Genomic DNA, 23943 nt, shown 5'->3' with positions numbered 1-23943 from the left:
TCACTGTGGATGCCCTCGTCAGAGCCACTGCATGCTAGACCTCACTGCCTTTTACTCAGCACTAGGGCACAACACACACTCTCACACATGGCTAAATCTCAACTATGTCATTTATATGGATGTGAGAGAGTAAAATGCCGTGCCTGGTGGAGCAGGTAGGTGCACTTTATGTCTTTTATTTGAGCTTCACTGCTCCTGCCTTTGGCTGGCTAATACAGAGTTCATGCTCTTTTAGACTTTATGTTCAGGCTACCAGTCTGTCTTCAGTGTGCTACTGCCCATGGGTGATGTAGGGGCCAAAATATTAGGCTTCCCATAAAGCGTCTTTGTGCAATTGCGTTGGCCTTTGAAATTTTGCTCATTCTGTTTTTTTGGGGGTTTTTTTCTACAAGATTGATTTACATTTGAGTGTAAAATGGAATGAAATGCTGTGTATTAGTTGACCTGCTTGATATTGTAGTTTGTTTCTTAATGGATTTGGATTTGATTGTATTTGTTATTGTTTTATTTTACTTAATTAAATTTTATTTACATTTTTTTCCCTTTTTTGTATTATTTTTACTCCGGATACAGAGTTTTCGATTGTTTATTTCTGGAGTAGCATTCCTTCAATTCTATACATTTTATCCTGTGTCCCTGTGAAAATCCGATGAAACTTCAGCAAACATATCAATAATTAATAACTAGTCATAATAAACAATTCTAGCCTTAACCTTCAGCTAAGCTGTACATGAATGATTAGGAAGTGATCCAAATGGTCAGAGCATCAGACAATATCAGCTTTATAACTTATGCCTGCGATAAACGTCTAAAATAGTATAGAGGAGATGGTTTTATTTAGAATGTAAAAAAAAGAAAACTTTTTCTTATCGGATAAATTCTCCTGCATTTGTAATGAACATCTTGCCCGACTTAAGCTTGATTTCACAAAGAAAAGAATGTTGAGAAATATATTCATAACTCTTTTTGCACAAATGTTCAAACACAGAATGTCCATTTGAATTTTATTTGGTACACACCCTTATCCACTTAGATAACAAACACAAATCACTGACAAACACAATTAATAAAGTGCTTAATATAAATTAAAGTTAATACAAATACAACTGAGGTAATTTTTAGGTGTACGTTTTATCTATGATTTACTGCTGTTGCACTTCAGAGCCAGATCTGAGTGACTCAGAGGTATGCTCTAACAGGCTTAAGAGGGTCATCTTTTAGTGTCCTTGCTTCAAGCCAGAGAAATGATCTCCCAGTTTGTGCAAGCAGGTCACCTTCAATAATCAGCTTAAGTGTCTGCCCTCTGCCCCTGAATTCATAAAACTTTAGATTTATGCATCATTAGGTGAATACACTACAAATTTCCATTAAAATATGCAGAAAGCAGCATAGGTGACGTGTGTGTCTGACAGATTGAGCTTGTCTGCTCGCTGCAGCTTGTATTTCCATCGTTCTTATGTTAACTTGCTCAGGGGTAGATGAAAGATGTGTCGTGAGTTGGCTGGCATGTAGAGGGTTGGAGCCTCTAATTGCTGCCATTGCAGACGAAGTGGCTCTGAAGCTGTAACTCCGCTTAAGGCACTGTACGGTTCACAGACGCAAGTTCACTGTCTTTACTGCAGAATTCTTTAAGCATAATTGACAATAGCAGAGTAAGAAATGACAACATATTGGTAGCAGATCCTCAGGAGTGTACCTTTTATGCTTGCCTAAATGAGACGTGCTACTAAAAAGGTTTCTGAAAAGTTCTACCGTGGCCTTATAGAAATCATTGCTTTTTCCAAATGACGAATGATACATTTGTGCATTGTGAATCTATATTCTGTGGAATAGCTTGCCAGATGTGGCCCTGCCCCAGGTGACCCTGATTAGAAAAGGGGGGAAAAGAAACCCGGTGTGACGTGTTGATCAATACGTATTTAAAATCCCATTATGTCCGCCATTGCACCATGGACGCCTCGTTAATGTAATTACAAAGGCAAAATGGTTTCTTAAATTACTGCAACACCAAGCTCTTGCTGACTTTCCAATGTCGGATCCATTCACATGTGACTGATGGCATCAAGATGTGTTGAAATGCTTTTAATTAAAAGTGCCCTTGATTTTATTTAATTGATACAAAATCAAATAGTTTAATTTGTGTACCAGGTATGAAAGAAAATGTGAAGAGAACTGTACCAGGTCCCTGGCTGTTGATGTAAAAGCAGACTTGCATACCTAAAGAGCATGACCTTAGCCAGATCTGTAATGGAAACCTTTACATAGAGTGTAGAAAAGTGCTGATTGAGCAGCTTTTTTGTTTAAATTGTAGTACACATTTCACAAGGTCACAAATTCTAGTTAAGAAAGCACTTTTTTGCATTGTATTGCAGGATACAGCTATTCATCAATCACATATCCAGTACCTTGTCCTACCTTCATTATTCACTGCTCATTCATAGGAAAGCAAAAAAAGGGAAGAAAAAAAACCTATAAACATGTTGTGCTAGATCTGGTTTGACTGTGTCCTCGTAAAACACTTTTTCAACACAATTGAAAATGTTTCTTTTAACATATCAACTTATTAACTTTAGTGCCATTAAACTGTATGAGTGCAGCATAGTGCAAATCTTTTTCATGGCTCTCAGCATTGAAAACTACACAGCAGTATAGCATAAGAGAAAGAATGGTGCAAATGCATCTGTACTTCTTTTGTATCAAACAATCTGAGACACACTGCAGTAGAGGAAATGAGGCAGAAGAACAAATGCAAAAAGACATTATAACATACTGTAACATTTGTAATAGTGTTATACCTCACAGTGTATGTAGCACCAGATAGAAGATAATTATTTACAAATTATGAAGGAATCCTTCATTGTGTCGTTTATTGCAAGTTCTGGAAGTTTGTTCTCCTTATCATAGCTTATTCTACCTTTTGCGATTGGTTCTTTGTAATGGATGATATTTCACTTAAGAAATACAAGATGAAAACTATTGTGATGTTGATGTTACAAAATGGTGTCACAAGTCTTTTTTTTGAGAGGGGGAGGAGTACTTTCTTCTGACTCAATATTTACTGGGAGCTGATAAGAAGCTGTTTATGTGTCTAAGAGGTTCTTTAGTATCTTGACTGTCAGTGAGTCACTTATTTGGTATGTTTTTTGTAAAATCTTACAAAAAGTTACTCATAGTTTGAACATACACACACATAGATACTGTGTACAGGACTGGTACAGATACAGATATTTGTAATTTTTAAAGCAATGGTTAATGTTGTAGAGACCTTCAATTCATTCTTTTTTGACCCCATTAAGGCAGAAGCCAGACAGACTTCCAAGAATCAGGCAGCAGATGGAAGAAAATAGTTTCACTATTACCCTTTATCTTGCTTTGATCATTGTTAATGAAAAGATGTTCTCATTAAATTCCCATAATTAAATTAAAAAGTAATCAGCTGATGTCATTCAGAGCTTTTTTAGATCAGGGTTCTCATTTGGATAGATGTAATGATTTTCTAATAGGTCAGACTGGCCGCCGTGAGGTACTTTGGATCTTAAATGCCATTATGCCAGTCCTATTATTAATGTATTAACAGAATTTAAATTCAGCACTGACATTGTGGTGATGGTCTCTGAGGGAAAATGTGAACACACTGCATTTTTTTTTTATGTTGATATAAAAAAAAATTATAATAGAAAAATCGAAAAAACGAGACATTTTTGGCAATTTTTATGTTGTAAAAATGTGGGCTTTATTTTCATCTAATATTAAACTCTGAGTTTCATTACATATGCAGTTTTCTAATAAATACTGTTCTATTTACTTTGCATATGCTGATGCATGCATGAACCTTACTGCCTTATATAGGCCAGTGAAAATGATGGATCTAATTGTTCAGAATTAGTTTTTTCTGCCAGTATTTTTGCCACCCGGTCAGGCTATCTTGAGAAACCCTTCAGGCTTGATATGCTCACATTCAAGCCTGCTCCAGTATTTGCACTTAGTCTTGGTGATTTCACATTTACAATAGCTAGGTTTTTATTTAAACTAACACTCAAGAGAATGGTCAGATGGGTTAGAAACCAAACCAGCAAAACCAAACTTGGGCGACAAAAAGGAATGCCCAAGGAGGTAATGATCGGTAGCAAATCTTAGTGCTTTATGTGCAAAATCAGACGTACAATGTACCCTACTAATGCACATTTTCCGGTTGCTATTTGATGACACAGACACAGGGTGAACCCTGAGGATAAAAATGGATTAGATATGGTAGAAGTCCAAAACGAGTTGTGGCTCTAGGATCCAGCACTTCTCTTTAGAGATGTACACCTCGTAGCACTGCATGTACAATGCAATCCCAGTAGGGTGCTCATTACATAGATGTGTACCATTCACAAAAAGTTATGCCATTTTGGCAAATCCTCTTAGAGATCAGAGCCTTTCATCTTAGATAAAGTCAAGATGTATTAGCATAAGATGTCATGTAATTTATGCTTTCTGTCACTGAAAAAAAAAAAAAGATATATATATATATATATATATATATATATATATATATATATATATATATATATATATATATATATATATATATATATATATGTGTATATGTATATATGTATATGTATATATGTGTGTGTGTGTGATCAGCCTGAATAAGATGGAAGTTCAGCTTAGGGCTTAATGTGTAAACATTCACACACTTATTTACATATCGAGGCAATTTAAAGCAGCTTGTCAAACAACTTGCATATTTTAGATTGGGGAAGAAAACTGGAAAAAAAACCAGAAGAAATCCACAAGGAAGTTTTTACATGTTAAAATCAGGAGTTTGTAAATGATTAAAAACAGTTAATTATACCTTTTATATATATATATATATATATATATATATATATATATATATATATATATATATATATATATATATATATATATATATATATATATATATGTGTGTGTGTATATATATATATATATATATATATATTATTTTTATTTTTTTCTGTCTTTCTTAGCAAGATAAATATGTGCTGCCTGTTTTACAAACGATATATCATACAGTAGTTTCAAGTGTAAAAAAAAAGCAAGGTGCTTTTAACAGTAGCACGCTTCTTATATCTTTGGTCTGTACTGAACATTTTCACAACACATGGTTGGCCTGGAGATGAGAAACAACTCCTACTGCCACTTCAGCTCAGAGTAGTTATATCTTTTGTCTCCAGAGAGAGAGAGAGAGAATGAGAGAGAGAGAGCGAGAGAATGAGAGAGAGAGAAAGAGGAGGGACTGGGATGCTGTAATAGTGAGGCAGAAGTGAAGCACATCTTGAGATTTTGAAAGGCTTCCTCTGCTCCTTTTGTTTAAGATAACCTCTGTCTGCATCCAAGGAGGCTCAGCTGAACTGAAAGGCTGTGAAAACTTAAGGAAAAATACTTCAAAGCCCCTTGAGTTATCACCTCTACCACATGAGTTTTTTCCCCCCCACACTTATTGAACAGAGCACATAACCAGTGAAGAAATTGGTGGTTTGATGGAAAATGCATTTTCTGGTGGAGGTATTTTAAGATTGATCTGACATGCACAATCAGTTCTTGCAGAAAATGTGAACTTCCTCTCATATCCTGAAAATAGTCATAAACAAATGTGGGAAACATTGCAGTGAAATTAACTAGCTGAAAAATGCAGAATTGATTCCCTCCTGGATGCGGATTATATGTGTACAGTACTCTAAAGTTCTTTAGTGAAGCATATAAATTCCCCTAGTTGAAGCATCAGATACTGTATAATGAATATTCTACTATGGCTGCAGAAGGACTCTGCTATATGTTAGAGTGTCACCAAACAGCAGGCCAAAGCAGTCACTGAGATTTCAAAAATGAAGTAAGTAAGACCTTCTAAAAGGATGTGGTATTTGATATGGATTTTGTGTGTGGATGGTCGGCTTTATATAGACACTGGATCAACAAATAAATGTTCAAAGCAAAAACCAGGGTTAAAATAGTAAAGAAAGGCCAGACTATTGTGACATTACATTTGTAAACAATAGGAGACCAAAAAGAAGATGGATATATTGAGTGATAGCGATGCTCCCATGGTTCTTGTGTCCAGTGTGGATGGTCCCTGGTGAATAAAATGTGGATGGACTTTTGTGTTGTAAATTCCCGACTGATCATGAGTAGATAAAGATTAAAAAATGAGGGAGGAGTCAGTTTATTTTTACAGTTTGCCTTCCTATTACCTCTGGTACTACTGTGAAATGACATGTCGACTCCTTTTCCTGTTGAGTCGCACATAAAAGAAGTTTAGCTTTAAGTTTTTAAGTTTTTAACTTAAGCTTTAAGTTTAGCTTTTAGCTTTAGCTGAAGGCTGGTATTACCTAGAGTACAAGATTGGTTTGATCTCTAAATCTTCCCATCTATAGCTTGCAGCTTCTACCTATGATTGTGTAATTTGTTGAACTTTTGCACTGAGTAGCTATTGTTAGCTTGAATCTTCTACCCAGAATCGATTCACTTCTGCTCGCAGACAGACCTAATGCATGTTTCTTATCCAAATATCCTACATCAGTAGTTATTTGATCTCAGTTCCCTTTTGGAAACGCTTCCACGTTGTTCACTCTCTGAATCACGTGTGTAATAAGTCTAATGGAAATGCGCAATGTCATCAGCGGGGTGAAGTCACGACATTAGGAAGTGCTCTATGTGTGTTTGTCTAATAATAAAAGAATACGCTAACTTAGTAGGGCTGAAAGAGCATGGCTATGGGACGATGCCTCGGGTTGAAGAGACGCTCGCTGGTTACCTCTCCTCGGGAGTGGCATCGTCGCTCAGGTCCTGCCCCAGCGCCCTGCCCCAGCGCCCTGCCCCAGCGCCCTCTAAACTTCTGCCTGAAACCCTATGCCAAGGCCCCTGGAGCAGCGCTAGGGCATATGCCTTGCAAGCTCTAGGAGCACCAGATGTCAGTCTCGAGAGAATGACATCCCAGGGCAGTTAAATGTGGAAGCAGACCCACAAGTGAGGAGTAAATATTGAGAAGTTTACAGAGAGTAAGTGGATCTGTTTGCGACTCAAAAGATACCGCACCTGTCCCCTCTTGTCCTACCTTTATCGCCCAGCCTGTAGAGGGCTGGGCACCATGGTGAAGGCATGGCATGGGTGGGTGCACAGCTTCTAGACTCTAGTCTCTCCTCATGTTAGAGACCATTCTCCAGTCCAGAGCTCCCTCTATAGAGAGGCCGTATACCGTGAAATTGCATCTGTTTACTGGATGTTAGACCCAGTTAACATCGCCTTCTCTCCTGGAGTTATCTTTGAGGCCTTGTCCTCTGGAGCTCTGCTCCATGACAACTGCAATGCAGTGGGCTGTCTGACCTTCGTCAGGTTTTGGCCTTGACCTTAGTGTCACTCTTGGCCCCTCGGTCCTTTGACGTAGCTGTGCACTTCCACACTAGGCAGGGATTAGTCAGTTTGGTGGACACACGTTGCCAAAGCGCTGTGACACAGCTCGAGTTCCTGAAGTGGAATGTCTCTAGGTCATGTATGTAATCCTGGTTCCCAGAGAAAAACAAGACGCTGTGTCTCTAAGCCACACTGCCTGCATCCCTCAAGAAGCTAGCGCTGGCTCCATCGTATGTGCTTTTTATAGCTTCCTGGTCGTGACGTCACCGGCAGAGTCGCGCCTTTCCATTGGACTGATTACACACGTGATTTAGAGTGAGGACCACACGGAAGCGTTCCCAAAGCCTTGTGACGCAGCGTCTCGTTCCCTCAAGGAATCAGGGTTACATACGTAACCTAGAAACACTACGATACGCAATTGAGATGTTAATTTATCCGTATGTTAAAAAGTCTGATTACACTTGAAAGAAAAAAAAGAAAAGAAAATCACTGGCAATTTTATGATCAATACAAAGCAGACACAGCCACGACCCAAGAAAGATAGACAGAGAATTGAACGCTGAATCGATGGATTGCAGTAGCTGTGATTGAGAACTGTATCTTAGGCAGCCAAATGATGCTGGCCCTCGAGACAGAGGGAGTGGACCAGCATCCAAACAACACCTGAGTTTAGCTTACGTGTCTGTTTCAATTTCAGCATGAGTAAGTCTGACCTTGGTAATTCTATATCAGCATAAATAAATCTCTCTTGAGTAGAGCAGGCAATATCACATTGCCTTGTCATTTGTCTTCCTAGAATAAAGCTTGTTATCAGCTAAATTTGAGGGATTATTTTCACATTATTTATTGTTTTTCGAACAAGAAACAATGTGATACCGTAATTCATTATTGTTTCCGCTAGTAAACCTTTAGAGTTTTTAATGACTGCTTTATAAATGAACTCAATATAAACTACATTCACCATTCTGACCTTTAAACACTTTAAACACATAGATAAATAGCTCATTCACAATAACATGTAAATACAATTCAGTTAAAGGCTATTTTAATGCACTCAGTAGTGATAATAATGATGGATGTCCATTAATTTGTAAACATGCACAAGAAAGGTTGCTGTGTATTTTCCACATCATGATTAATAGATTGTGAGAGTCATAAAGCTTATGGATATATAAATGTTCTTTTGACTGCCTGATATAAACTTGAAATGATAAGAAAGTGTTTTCTTTGACTTTCTCAACTAGCCATTGCGCATAAAGGCTTTGTGATGAAATCGGGGGGAAAAAAAAACATTTTAGAGAGTGTGATTGGCAGACCATGCTGTGGTCAATATGACAAATTTGCATTCTACATAAAGCAAAACATTAATTCAGCAATCTCTGGGTGTTTCTTTGCAACATTGTTAAAAAGTACAGTATTCATATTGAAATCATTCTTTTAGCTACTTTTGATAAAGGTGACATTTGTCTTGCAGTGTGGATGAAGGAGTGTCCCTATAGGGTACTGAACTTTGCCAATTCTCCATTCTTCATGACCTGCCAAATATATAGCGGTCAGCTCAGCTCAGTACCCCAGGGGCACTTTGGTACTCATTAATCTCCAGCTTGCAGTCCCAAAGGGAAGCGAGAAATTGTTTAATAGAAGACATGGCGAGATTATTATTCTCTCAATTTGACATTTATGGGGCCATTTTTGTCTTTTGACCTTTATACAGATATTTATATAGACCTTATTCTCATAATCCAGACATTTTTATAGATATTTGTTGAACTATATTCAGTAGCTTGACTTTCAGTTACTTTCTCTTAATGGTGCTATTCACTCCATAACCACTGTGTTTGTTTTCCACATGACGGGAGAAATGGTGAGAAATTATGGTAAGCTATTTTTAATGTAAAAAAAACTACTGGGATGCACGTGTTTATCTGTTTCTGTAAAGGAAAACCAAAGAAAAAAAACAAAGTGTATCCTCTTCACCTTTGCTGTTTTTTCACCTGTCAATATTTGCATAATTGGTTTGCTAATTACACTCTAATAATATAATTGTTGCCACTCCAGATGTCAACTCTGGAAATAAACTGCCATTTAGATTTCTGGCAGCCTAATAAACGTATGCATTGCCTAATGCATACCTACATGTAATTGATTTTAGGACAAGGACTGGCTGTTGTTAACCCCTGATTAAAATGGAAAGCTGTTTGTCATTAAATCCCTGGCATGGCAATTAAGCTTGTGCTCTCGCAGTGTGGCTGACACTTGGAGCTTTTTGGTAGTCGTTCTACACTATAACTGGACTGTTGCAAGCTCACTTCTTGTTCAGCCCAGTACCTGCTAGACTAATAGATCATTTAAGTCAACAAATTAATTCTGTCAAAGTCACTTAAACAAAATCTGGAAGTGCCCCAGTCTCTGACAGCAAAGCGGAAAAGGTATTTAGCAAACAAAGAAACTTGAAGGCTAGGCAAAATAAACTAATAAAAAAAATAGAATTGGACCTAATTCTGGTATTGTGATATATTAAGTAGCATGCATGTTTGCATAAATTTGTTGCTGGGTATCTGGCAAGACTTCTCACAATATATAGCCAATCATGTCTTTATTATGAAGTAGTGGATTGGCAGGCTGCCATTCTGGCTATAGGTCTGATCATATGTCTAGTTTGGATAGGGTCAGTAAATCATGTTGACTAGTGCTCAGACACCTTAGACAGGGATAATTTGTGCTCATTTCGTTCACAAGACACTGTGCCAGAGACCATTAGCTTTAAATCACCTGGTGCATAGTGAGTAAATAGCAAGAATAGCTAATTTTATATCCACACTGTTGTATGTGATTCGAGATGGAAAGTCAATTTCTTTTTCTTTTTTAATTACTTTGCTGGCAATTTCCCCAGAAAAATAAACAAAAGGTTAATTCATGTGAATGGTTTTGAATAATTTTATGTTTTTATACTCTCATCTATTTACTCCATTAGAAGTTATGGAATAGTTTTTTTTTTTATTATTTAAATTGGTTTTCATATGTTGTTTATAAATGTATGAGAAGTAATCATCTACAGTGTATAGTGTTGAACACGTGAGAGCATGATAGGGTTTTTTTGCAGCTGAAATATAAGGCCTGAAAATTATGTTTTTCTTGTACAGAGCTCTCTTTCTCTCTCTCTCTCTCTCTCTCTCTCTCTCTCTCTCTCTCTCTCGCTCTCTCTCTCTCTCGCGCTTACTCCCCGTCCTTCAGTATTCACCTTGATCTTTCTACTCTCTCCCGAATGCCAGATGTTGCCGTTCTGTCCTTTTGCACTTTAGGCCAAAAAATGTGCTAACAACGCATATATAACATATTAGATTCTGAGATCATTCATCTAAACATTACGACAAAGTAAAATATATGAATTTCTGGTGGAGGTAAAAAACAACCTCATTAAGCTTTCATCAGCACTGTTTTATTAAATTTTGTTTAAATACTCTTTCAAAGTAGTTGAGCTTGTTCTGGAACTGCATGAAAAGTGATGTCTGCACACTCAGTGGCATTTCAGGCTTAAACATTTCCAAGGCAAACTGTTTTTGTTTCAGGGAGAAGAGCTGTCATGAATATTGCCATTTCATAATAATATACATTGTTATAAAAGAACATCTGATTTGCAAAGCTTAGATTATATTTATGCATAGGTTATGTGGTATAATCTACCTTACTTATATTATTTCTAACAGCTTTTAATCACTCTTTCCTCCCCTTGGATGTATACCACAGTCTCAGATTAGTTGAGTGAAGCCATTTTCTTTCATGTGGTTTCCAGAAAATCCATATTCATATCCCTGGTATATATTAATAAACTGGAGAAATGAAATTACCTCTTCAAGTTGGGTGAAAATTACTCTCTCTCTCTCTCTCTCTCTCTCTCTCTCTCTCTCTCTCTCTCTCTCTCCTTTCCTTTCCTCTTCATGATAAGTGGAAGCAATGTGCTCAAGTGGAGAAAAGGCTCTGGAATACATTTATATTTCTACAACCTGTCAAATTGGAAATATGGAAATTGGACAGTTTATTGAATCCTGAGCAGTTTAATAATAGGGATGATATTTGATGGATTTAACTTGTTTGTTGACAGGAATAATTCAGTTTATTATGCAAGCCTTTTTTATAGCAGTCTGGACTACAAATGTGCACTGACTTTAGAAAATAACTGTTAGGCCTGAATCCAATTCATCTATAATTGATACGTTTTATTATAAATAATATATATATTTTTACTCAGTTTCACACAAATGTTTTTTTGTTTTATTTCTAATTCCTACCCACCAGCCATCACTTATTTTTTTTTAGATTATTGTGATTTCTCAAACTCTGACAAAAATCTTAAAAAAAAAAATGTTTGCCTTCTCTCACCTTTTTTTGCTGTAATTTCTATGTGTGATTGAAATCAAGTACCATATTTTTCGGACTATAAGCCGCTACTTTTTTCCCACGTTTTAAACCCCGTGGCTTAAACAACGAAGCGGCTTATTTATGAATTTTTCCTGGGTTTTTACCTGTTTCACAAACTTCAAGCCAAAAAACTAAACCCCATAACATTAGACCAATTACATTTTCGAACGGAAACGAAAAAACGCACCTCACCTGTGTTCTGAGCTGCACGGCATCGAAAAAAATTTTTTTTTTTTAACGCACGACGATGCCAAAAGATAAACTCCCGAGAGAAATAGTTGTGAAAGGAAGGAGGAAGACAGTGAACAATGACTTTCTTGGTCGGCTACTGTTTAGATACAAGCCGTTGTAACACGTTGAGTCTGGGTGAAGGGAGAGCTCGCTAACTCCAGTTGCAACAGAAATCAAATAAGCACAGACAGGTTTCCAAAACTCGTGCTTTTTTATTTTTCTTGGCAACAGCGTTACGGGTTAGTCAAAGAAAATTAGAAATGAGCATCAGAAAATAATGAGGACATATTCCTCGGCCTTGCACACATGCAGTAATACCGGAAAAATGCTGTGCCATGCTATTCCCAAAATACCGCTATGCTCCTAAAGGAAGCGCAACATATTTTACCTGTTACACCGTGTGTAACGTGTCTTTCTATAAAGCCTGTGTAAAGTTCATTAGTTTCAGTGTAGACTGCGGCTTATAGGTGCGGCTTATTTATGTTCAAAATAAAAATATTTGTAAAATTAAGTGGGTGCGCTTTATAGTCCAGAAATTACGGTAGTTACACAGTTAACACTTTGTAATTGAACATGACTTATTGAACAGTGTTGCATCAGAATTATTTTTCCTTTTTTATGTAGGATTAGTAGTTTTGGTCTTTTGGAATCAATACATATAGTTCAGTGGTCCAGGGTGTTATAATGTTTTAGTTTGGTGGCTAGATTTTGACAAATTTCATCCTGTGACAGTATTAGGTGTCTGAATAAACCAGGCAGATAAGTCAGACAGGGGACCATATAACCGAGACATAAAAACTGCTCTACTCTGCAGTCTGGGTTGAAGGGTTGTGGAAGCAGACCTTCCCTTCTTAACGTGGCAGCTGTAACAATGACAAGATTCTCTGCTCTGATATTTTTTCTTTCTTTATCTATTAAAATGAATAAAAAAAATCAACAAAACATTTTGGAAACCTGATCTCTCCAACTGAGGGCTCTTTTTTCAAGTCACTGCAAGTAGAGGAAACTATAAACATCTGTCAAAACTGCAATGCTTGTCAAATCTTTTATCTCTCAAATGGTTGCAGACTGTCATGATCCTGCACTCTACTCATTAATGCAATTATAGAAGTCAGCAATTGTGAGTGGAGCTTGTACTGAATGTAGAACAGCAAAAAGCAGATTCTTCAAGGTTGTCAAAGAGGGCTGCGCCTTCTCTGCTGAACCAGCAGAATTGTAAATGTTTTGTACCTTCTGTTTCACTGCAAATGGTACTTTAATCCTGCTCTTTTCACTCATCTGAATAAATGCTCATACTGCTCCAACATTACCCGTGTAGAATACTCTGTAGGGTGGGGGTGGAAGGTTGAGGAGGTTTAATTTGTCTCCTGAAATGGATTTAGTTCGACTTGGATTTAGCTAAATTGAAAGTGGAAAGCGATGGCAGGGTTGTGAAGGGAAAGAGGCCAAGAGAAGAAGGGGGAATCTGTTAAGGTGCCACTGTTAGACTGCTGACATACTCTTGCTGTGGAACTGGGATATTGCAGTCATTTCTCACTGCCACAGCAGTTGCACGAGCCAAAGGATGGAGAGCAGAGATGCCAGCGTTCTGGGCCATTAGGGACTTGGGCAACCGCTGAGCCTAAGGGAAGGAACACTACACCCAGACACAGCCAGCAGCCAAAACAGTGAGTGGATATATATGTATGTGTGCTTGCATGGATATGTACCTTTCAAGATGACTGTCAACTGTAGTGATTATGTACACAAGTGATAAATAAATAATGGTTATGTAATTGGCCTACCTTCACCTTGGGACAGTAGATGCAACAGAATGGTTGAATGGAGGAGCACCGACCTCTTCATTGCTTTTCTTTAACAGCCACAGATGTAATCCAAGGCTTTTGGCTGTTTTCTTGCCTTGACGCCTTTGCTGGCTTTGTTGTATTAGTGTAGAGCTGGAAGCTCATTTTCAGGCTCAAATGGCTTTTGTGAGTGGCAGGGTTGCAAGAGGCAGGACCTGACTGAAAGGCCTGTCAGCCGCATTAATAATGGAGGACGAAGGCTGCTCAAATGAAGTTGCTGAAAAAAAAAAAAATCAATGAGGAAAAGGATTGCTGAAAGCTGCCCTGTATGATGCAGGGGTTCAGTCTCTATTTTATCCAACCATGCTATTTTGGTTGATAGTGGTATTATGGGGGCTCTAGTAAAATATAGGCACAGCTCTTAAGGAGGGTTAGTAAATAATTCACCTTGGACTTTTACCAGTGATTGTAGTCATCATCTTCACAAGACACCTTGCCCTGATGATACAAATCTAGAGGAAATGTCAGTAGATGTAAACCACAGGTAGAGCACATCCAGGGCAGCCTCTAGCAGATAAACAAAGGCTTTGAATTCTCCTGAAGCCCAAAAAGCTCAGCGTTTGCATCTTTTTTTCCCCTCATTCCCCAGGTGCATTATTTGATTTTCTTCTCTTATTGCCAAGCAGTAAAAACCCTGAGTCACCAACTTCTCCTTGGTCAAGAACCTCAGCATCTTTTTCACTCTGAAGGTGAATCATAAGTTTTGTGCAGTAATGCATGAAGACATGTTTGTGTTATTTTTCATGAATTGACTGCTCGTGTCAGCAGGAGGGATAGTGCTTCATGTTTCTGTGCACATGAAAATGGAATTCGCCAAAAGGCCTTAGCCTTTGTTTCCCAGACAATAGTGCCTTTTTTTGCATGAAAATGATTACGGCCATGATAAATTCTCTCAAAATGGCCGCCTCTTCACGATCCTACTTCAGACTATTTTCTCATTTTATGCAGCTAGTGTTCTGGTAGAGAAAAAAAACACAGTTCATCAAAAATGATTAGGAAATAGTGATGGGAGGGGTGGAAAAAAAAGCATAGGTTTTGTTATCAAATTGATCATTATAAGCTTTATCTCACTTGCAGTGTGGCGGGGAAAACAAACGGTGCTGTCAGCCATTGCACATCACCCATAACTCCTTGTCCTTTTCGCTCCATAAACAGTTGTTCTACCCACACCGACCTTGGTGAGAGAGATAAATAAGTGGAATTAATTTGTTGCTAGGGAGACAGGAAGGCGTAACGAAGAGCGTTACTTGTTATTAATGCGCAGCTGCCTGTAGCTAAACCCCGAGGAACGCAGGCACTCTGAGAGGAGGTCAAGAGAGAGTAAGATGGGTTGGTGCCTTGGGCAGCCTGCTAGGGAGACTTCCTCTCCAGCAAGAACCTGAGTGAAGGACAAATGATCTGCAGGGTATATGCAAAATTTGTCATGAAGCAGGTAGATTGTGCCAGGTCCAGACAGTGGTGGTATGCAGTCAAACAGCAGTCTATTTCACAAATGTTTCCAATTACAGCTAAATTTTTGCTTTTTATAAAAATAATAAAGGAAATATATTTTTTTGGATACACAGTTGTGTTCTTGCAATGAGCAATAAATAAAAGATCTCTATAAACACAGGAAAGGAGTTGCACAGTCTTGTGTAAATGGTGGCTGACCTCCATAAATATAACCTTTAGAAATATGTCATGCTGTGATGAGGACGGCCTCTGCTGATACTTTTCAATGCCAGCCAGCTTACAGACCTGGTAATTAGCTTTAATTACCTGCTTTTATAGCTTGTCATTAAAATTAAGCCTCCTACTAGCCCGTTTACTTTTCCCCCCTAAGAAACAGTAGATGTTCTTTCCCAAAGAACCTACTTAAGTAGGAATTTGAATTTTATTAGGCTTTCAGTCTTTCAATCAGGTGGAGTATAATGAGTAGGGCAAAAAAGGTTTGCATCTACATAACAGAACAGTCCATCACACTTTACAATGTGAAATGGAGCTCGTCAATGAGACTAATTAGTGCAGCTATGATGCCAGTGTCTGTGTGTATACCGCACAGTGACCACATTGCCAAACAGTGGAGAGGATGAGTGGAGACAGCAATTATATCATCAGAACCCTCTTTTCCCTGGAGGACGTAGAAAAAAATCTCCACATATGGTCAGAAGCAGTATTGTTTTGCACATTCATTTCAATGAATCACTTAATGCAGTAATTTGAGAAGAAAGAGTCTGCTTTAGAATTGTGGCAGGCGGAGCGATGATTAATTGCCTTCCTTGTCGAAATGTGGAGGAGGCAGCATCTTGTCTGTGCTCATATCTGGACCTTACATCCAGTCTGAGGACATAGCTTAAAAAGAAATTTAAGAGGATTGCTTAATTATGTATTTATTTGTAAAGTGCATAGGGAAAAACTAATGTGTAAACAGTAAGGTATGCAGTAAATTCTTTGACTCTCCAACTAATCAAGAGGTGATCTGATTTGTAGATGTCAGTTGTAAAAAAAATGGTAAGGTTAATAATTAACCATTGCAAGAGCATGTCCTTCTCAAAGAGAAACCACTAAAAGAGAGATTTCCTGCATATCAAGCATTTTATTTTATTGTGTCTAAACTCACCTCTTTCCACAAAATGTTTTTTTCTTGAAAAATAAGAGCAAAAACTACATATAGTAATGTTATCGTGGTCCAGCAAACCACATGACCCCCCCTTTTTCCCCCCTTCATTTCACCTGTGGAGTTTCTGTGAAACTGGATTGGTACCCAATGTGCTTTTAATGTGATCCACCCACATTAACTTTTTGTATGTTGAGTATTATGAGATGCTTTTTGGCTCATCACTGTTGTAGAGTGGAAGTGTGGTTACTGTATTTGGGTTACTGTTTTTTTCCTTCTCACCATTCTGTATACTTTAAAGCTCCAAAGACTGCTGTGCATGAAAATCCCAAGAGATAATTTTTTTTCTGGAATACTCAAACCTGCGTTTCAGGCATCAATCACCAAGTCGCTGAAATCGTGTTTTCCCCAGATTGTGATGTTTGAAGTGAACATTAACTTTTGCTCTAGTCTTATACAGTATTTGTATCATTTCATGCAGGATGTGTTTGCTACACAATTGGCCGATTGGATAATTGGAGGAATGAGCAAGGGTGCAGATTTCTTTTAATGATCAGTGACTGAATATATCAATTATATAATATCTTCTCAGGATATGATACATTATGAAATTATATGAACTAAAAATTATTGAGCGGCACCTATTCTTAACTACTGCTGCAAATGTATCATTTACATGACTTTTTTTTTTTTATTATTATTCAGGCTGGCAGATACTAACATTTTAAATGCAGCTTTAATGTGTAATAAAATCTAGAGTTTGAAGCTATTTTAGGCATCAAGGGTCCTAAGCTCATTTGTTAAGGGAGAGGAAGATTTATATTTAAGAGAGCAAGTGCATTATTCTGGTTTGGTTTTTCCATTTTTTTTTCCAATTGGGAGATTTCTGAAGGCTTTGCTGCACAGTGTAGCTGGTCTACAGAGGCATTAATTATCATAGCGTTTAACTTTTTTTCCTTTTTACTAATTACTCTAAATAAGAAGGGAATGCAGCTGTAATGGTCTACATGCTCTGTATGCATTAGTTCCTTTGCTATTGTTTGCACATCTGTTTCTTTTGTGAACATTAATACTTATATAATACCTCTTGTGTCACTGTGGACCAATTCCAAACATGCTTCATTTATTTCACAGCAAAGCGCTAAAATGATTTTTACATCATCCAACTTCACTCATGTTTTTGCCTAATTTAGGAGGAAACTGAAATAAAGTCAAAACGGAGAAGAAGCTGGGGATATTTTGAACATGGCCATAAGTGGTTATAATGATGTTTTTCTCCACCTGTACATATCTGCATCCATTTATTTTAATATGTATATGACTTGTGATGTGAGAAAACACAGAATTTAACATAGACAGGAAGTAATTTTCATTGTTTAGTGAAGTGCTGGGGGTGAAAAAATACATAATATTAACAGGGGCAAGATTTTTTTTCTATACGTTTTACTTCTTTATTGACTTCTTTATATTCTTTACCTAAATCTTCTGGCTTTATGTTTTTCTTGATCAAACTGGTACCAATATGTTGGAGACAAACAATTTCATAGGATTTTTTAAAATGTGGCAACGTTAAATTTTTTAACTTGAACTACAGATCTAAACTGTTCCAGTATGACAATACCCCTGTGCTGCACAGAGCAAGCTCCATTAAGATATGATTTAAATGGGTTGGAGTGGAAGATCTTAAGTAGCCTGCTATAGATCTTTGTCCTCAACCCTACCTTTGGGATGAATTGGAACAGTGACTACACCCCAGGCCTCCCACCCTATATCAGTAGTTGACTTTACTAATACCCTTGTGGCTGAATGAGTGCAAATCTCCACAACCACACTCCAACGTTTAGTGGAACATTAAAGTTACAGAGTGGAAGTTAATATAGCAGCAAATAGGGACTAAATGCGGAATGGGATTATTAAAAAGCACATATAAATCTTATACTAAGGTGTCAACTAACCTGTGTTCATTTAGTGTATATACACTCATGTTAAAGCTACAATTATTTAGATTATCGAACCACAAGTTAAAACCACTGCTTGACATAAATGTAATAATTCTGTAGGTGGAAATACAAGCATTATTTTTTTTTTCAATGAAGAGAAGAGTTGCAGTTATTTGAGTTTAAAAATTAAACTAATGCTGTATAATTAAAAAAAATGTTAAAGATACAGTTAGAGATCATATTTTAAGGAACTGAAATAAAGAGAGAAAATAATAATACTGTATCATTCAGGTATACTGTATGTTTTACAGATAATAAAATGGTAAGGCATTAACAACCTTCTAACCACAAACTTAAGGATCTACAACACAGGAAACAATACAATACTTCCTCAAATGGACAAAAACTAAACTAGAGTATGTCTATAGTGGTCTGAAATTTTTACTCAGTAAATCCATTATGTTAAATAGTTTTACTTTTTTTTTAAGAATTTTGCACTGACTATGAAACTTCAGGGACTACTACTACTACTACTGAAATACAATAAGTGGTACATTAATGCTACGTGCACAACAAAGCAATGTATATATTGATTTTTTTTTTTTTTTTTTTGCAGACTGAATGGAAGGTGGGGCCTCTTATATTACTGAGCAGATTATTGTTCAAGACCGGAAAATCTAAAAAATAAAGTCAATCAATCAAAAAAAAAAATCTATATACATTTAAATACATGTTACTATTAAATCGTTTTTTTAACATTGTCTCGAAATACATTCAGTGATTAATATGTTCTCAGGAAGCACCTTATCCTGGTCAGTATCGCATTGGATCCGGAGCCTATCCCAGGATAAGTGAACAGAGAGCAGGACTGATACATGCTGGATTTAACGTCTAAAAATACAGGATGCAGGATGCACTTAATCACACCCAGGGCAGTTTAGCATAGCCAGTCTGCCTACTGGCAGGTTTTGGAAAGGGGCTTGGTCCGACAACTTGGGGAACCTGGAGGAAATAAAGTTCAGAAAAAAATAATATAGTTAGCTTTCAGGAACTTGAGCTGCGTCGAAATGCTTTAGAGACAAAGCGTCTCGTTCCCTTTAGGGAACTAGGGTTACATACGTAACCTAGAGACGATATTCATGCTGTATATACTGCAAGCAAGTATGCTTAAAAAACATCCCAAGTGCAAAATATCCCTGTAGCAGCATGAGGGGTAGAGAGGAGGCGTAATGCTGGAAGGCAAGATGGATGTTTGGAAACATAGGCAAATCAATGAGCGCATGCATTGATGCGTGCAGAGCAGTGTGTGGAGGATGTTAAGATGGATGCTGGTCATACTGTGCAAGTGACTAAATGTGGGACGGAGTAGGAGAAAGGGTATGATGCACTGGGTTGCTCGTATCAGTGAGGGTGTGTGCAAATGAATCAGTAAGCGTGTGAATTAATTACAGTAGGATCGGGATGAAGTGCAAGGATGCTGCTCTGGAGGATGCTAAGATGGATGCTGGTAATGAGTGAGTGAGTGAGTGAGTGAGTGAGTGAGTGAGTGAGTGAGTGAGTGAGTGAGTGAGTGAGTGAGTGAGTAACTGACACCATGATGGAATAAAGGATCTCAGTGTGGTGAAGCCCTCTGAGCTTTGTGTGTGTGAGAGAATGAGGGATGAGAATGAAGCACAAGGTGGTTGACTATGCTAAGATGCAGGATGCTTGCAGTGTTTTGCGGTCACATCGCCCTCTATTGCCTTCAGAAGGGGTCCCAGGCAGTCCCTGTCGCCTGGCAACCCACTGAAATAGCCCAGGACATGTCACAGGGGGGAGAGGATTACGCTGTAATCAGGTTGCAAGGTCAGAATGAAAGAGCAAGAGAGAGAGAGAACGAGAGAGTGGTAGAGGAGAAGAGGAAAGAGGGAAATTCACCACAGCAGAATATAGTGTTTCACGCTCCTGGCTTGACTTCATTCATCAAGGTGTCTATTGAATGGGCGAGTGGCCATGAGCAGGAAGAGGAAGGAATGGATAGAGTGCAACCAATGTGAAGAGGGCAGAGGGGCATGGAGGAGAGAGGCTCTCAGTGGTAATTGGATGGGGAAAAGGATGCTCAGAGTTGAAATGAGGGTGTAGGGAAATTGTCCACTGATCTATTCCTACCTATCTTTTGTAACAAACCACGCAGGGGGGTCATGGGCGGTGGAGGGGGGAAGGGTGAAAGACAGACAGATACAAGTCATTTGGGGGGGGGGATTTAATTAAAAACTTCAATCAACTCCATCTTCATTTCAAAATAACTGTTGCATTGAAGCTAATGTCATTTTTCTTTTTTTCCCCCTTCTCAAGCTAACATTTTTCCCTTCCCCTGATGAGATTGGTGTTCTGTAATTAAGATAAATTAGACCGAAATGTGGAGGAGAGAAACAGACTATTCCCATCCTATTTGTTCATTTGTTTAGCTATTATTTTGACTTCGGTCTGTGAATGGGACTAATGAGCTATTGAAATGCAGTCGAGGTGGGGCTGTGGGAGGCAGTCAGGATCTGGGAGGAAATGTGAAAGCAAAAACGAAGGTTTAAATAATGACAAATCACTGTAGCTGATAGAGCCATAAGATTGCATTTAGTGATGGTGGAGAGAAGAAATAACAGCCTGCTCTAAAGGGAATTGAAAGGGTATAAATAAATCATATTACAAGTGAGGGAGGGAAGACGTCAGTGCAGGCGAATGGCTGAGAAATTGAGAACGAGAGGACGAGATGTGGAGTGATATAGAGATGGGTGGTGATAGGAATGGATAAGAGGAAAAATGAGAGAGAGAATAGAAAAGAAGGGAAGTGACAGATGAACACTTGCTTGATTGAGTAGTTACATGGGTATGCAGATAATGAAGAATACATGCAGACAGGCTGATTAACTGATTAATACTTCATCTGTCATCCACATATGTACCCTGTCCTTTATCACAGATACTCACCACTTTATCTGTATCATCACTTATCACTGCACATCATATATAATGTCTACAATGTACCACTTCACTACACAAACATTTGTTAGTGTTTCGTCCCTAATTGCATGTGCATTTTCGAAGATGTTCTGTACAAAGACAATGCTTAAATGTTGTTTAAAGTGGATAAATATACTCTTTAAAAACAAAGCTACATTATTTAAACTCTATTTAGGCTACACTAGTCTGAAGAAATAAACACTATGTTGTTTCTGCTCAGTTTACATATATGAGGACATTATTAGTATACAGTAAAACCCCGTTGGACGAGCATAATTCGTTCTTGAAAACTGCTTGTAGGTCCATTTGCTCGTACGTTCAAACTAATTTTCCCCATAAGAATTAATGTAAAAGTGATTTAATTGTGAGTAGTTTAATAAAACTACTCAATTCATGTTCCGAGACCTCATTCGATCGCTTATTTCTGCACTTAAAAAGTATTTCTAGCCTATTTTAACAAACAAATACACCGCCATTTACCGTAATGTAAACATAATTTAACACTTACCCATGTGGTAGTGGTTGATTGCGAGTGTAAGATGCGCAACACGCTCGTAACCTTTTTAGTTTAAATGGTAATTTTATTTACTTTCGTTTTCTCAGCACCATCACTGATATTCTTGGGAGACATTTTTCAAGATTTCTAGTGAAATAAAAGTATAACAAAAAAAAATTAAGTTTTTGCTGCACTGAACAACAAGAGAGACCGAGCGACACGTCATCAACTAAGCGACTGATGCTACCCTCCGCTGAAAACGGGGAACCCGGCAGCGTGGGTTTGCTCGTGCCTTCGAAATTTGTTAGTGAAACAGGGTAAAATTTTGCGAGCAAGGTCGCTCGTATCTCCGTTTGCTCGTACTATTAGTTGCTCATACAACAGGGTTTTACTGTAACACTTTCCTTCTGGAAATGTTTGTAATTACAGTGAATACTGCTTTTCCAATAGGATCAGCAGGCCAGCAAATATTGAGTTCGAGCTCATTAAAAAATGTACCAAGCAAGACTTTCACATAGATTTCACATGAATAAAAAATATAGAATAGCTAGTCACACTAACCAAATATAACCCAAAGCAATCTCTAATCCTAGTCTAGCCCTAATTCTGTACAAGATTTAACCCTAGCCCAACTTTCATTTTAGAAAAACTTTAACCACTTTGTTAAGTAAAATCCTTACTCAAGCATATTTCCAAAAAAGTTTTTAACACTATTCCACTTATAATACTAGACACACTTTAACCCTCTCACAGTCTAAATAATAAATATCTCAGCAATACAACCCAACAATAATCAAATTCAGACCTTAAAACTAGGCCAACCTCAACAATAACCTTGAGCTCAAACTAAGCTTGAGAAGAGTCACATTAGCCTGAATTAGCCCCCAAACCAGACCATACACTAGCTGTAACCCCCATAATTTGCACTAGTTTGTGCACTTATAAAGCTCAGAACTTAATTGTATATAGTTACAGTATTTTAAAATGTGTTTTGCAGGCATATCCTGAATCAGGAAACAGGTTTTGAATGGACAAATCAATTGGAATGGCAGATTCTGGCAGAGCATTGTTGTGTGATACCGTCTGAGCCTTCTCTTTCAGATAATAATTGGAAAGTACAATTGAGTGGTAGCGTTATCTGAATCTCTTGGAAATGTTTTTGTTGCTTGTTTCTGTAGTGCAGTGATTTGCCTTCTTGTTTTGTACAGGAAATGCTGTACCTGCCTGTGTCAGATTTCTTAAGTAGGCTGCTGGAGGAAGAGACTAAAATAAGCTGAGATATGAGAAATGCAATGGGGGCGGAAATGAATTCCAATATAAAAAAAAGTGTGAGTGTCTGTGCATGGTGTAAGGTGTGTGTGTGTGTGTGTGTGTGTGTGTGTGTGTGTGTGTGTGTGAGTGTGTTTATGTGTTTGCATAAAGCAGTCCACATGATAATGAGCATGCCACGACCAAAGTAGTTTTTTCCTCATTCGGGTTGAAACAAAGTGGGCATGTGAAGACGTCAGCAGCCATTCCTTTTTTCTACTTTCCCTCACCCCAGCTCTCTTTATCTCTCTCTTCCACTCCTTTACATCTTCTTATACTCTTTCACCACCTCTTTTATCACATCCCCTTCACTCTGTATCTATTTTACGCCTCACACACACTCTCACTTCCTTCCGTACTCAATCGATTTTGCTTCTTGACAGACAGACAGCAGTTGCTTTTAATCCTAATCCTGTTGTCTGTTTATACTGTGTCCTCCACATCGCAGTCAATAAGATTACAGTGCATTACTGTCACACAGATGCTGACAGATCTGTGTGTTTGTGTGTCTCTCACTACCCACATGTGTGTGTTTTTTGGAGATATTGCTAGATACTCATTTAGTGTATTTATATGAATGATTGTTGATTTGGGAATATAAACACTTGTACTCTACACTCTACACTATATAAAATATTAGTCAGGTAAAGAAAAGTTTTCAGGTTTTTCATTTTTTTCAACATGCTGAACTGAAATATTATGAGGCATGAAGGCTATGCTCACATTACCAGG

At 37.8% G+C, this 23943-nt stretch overlaps 1 protein-coding gene and 2 long non-coding RNA genes across 44 annotated transcripts in view; all 3 read left to right on the top strand.

The window, feature by feature from the left end:
* Nucleotides 1–23943, top strand: part of nrxn1a (neurexin 1a) — a 158117-nt gene that overhangs the window by 13813 nt on the left and 120361 nt on the right. The window lies entirely within an intron of this gene.
* Nucleotides 7541–19121, top strand: LOC310734562. Its single transcript, XR_014536085.1, has 2 exons — nt 7541–11798; nt 12576–19121. It is a non-coding gene; the product is annotated as an uncharacterized lncRNA (long non-coding RNA).
* LOC310734559 lies at nt 19263–23229 on the top strand. The gene is made up of 3 exons (XR_014536082.1): nt 19263–19917; nt 19974–21893; nt 22109–23229. It is a non-coding gene; the product is annotated as an uncharacterized lncRNA (long non-coding RNA).

The sequence above is a fragment of the Silurus aristotelis genome (assembly GCF_946808225.1).
Source record: "Silurus aristotelis genome assembly, chromosome: 12".
In the NCBI taxonomy this organism is placed as follows: domain Eukaryota; kingdom Metazoa; phylum Chordata; class Actinopteri; order Siluriformes; family Siluridae; genus Silurus; species Silurus aristotelis.
The sequence above is the reverse complement of the archived record's forward strand: the minus strand, read 5'-3'. Positions and strand labels throughout refer to the sequence as shown.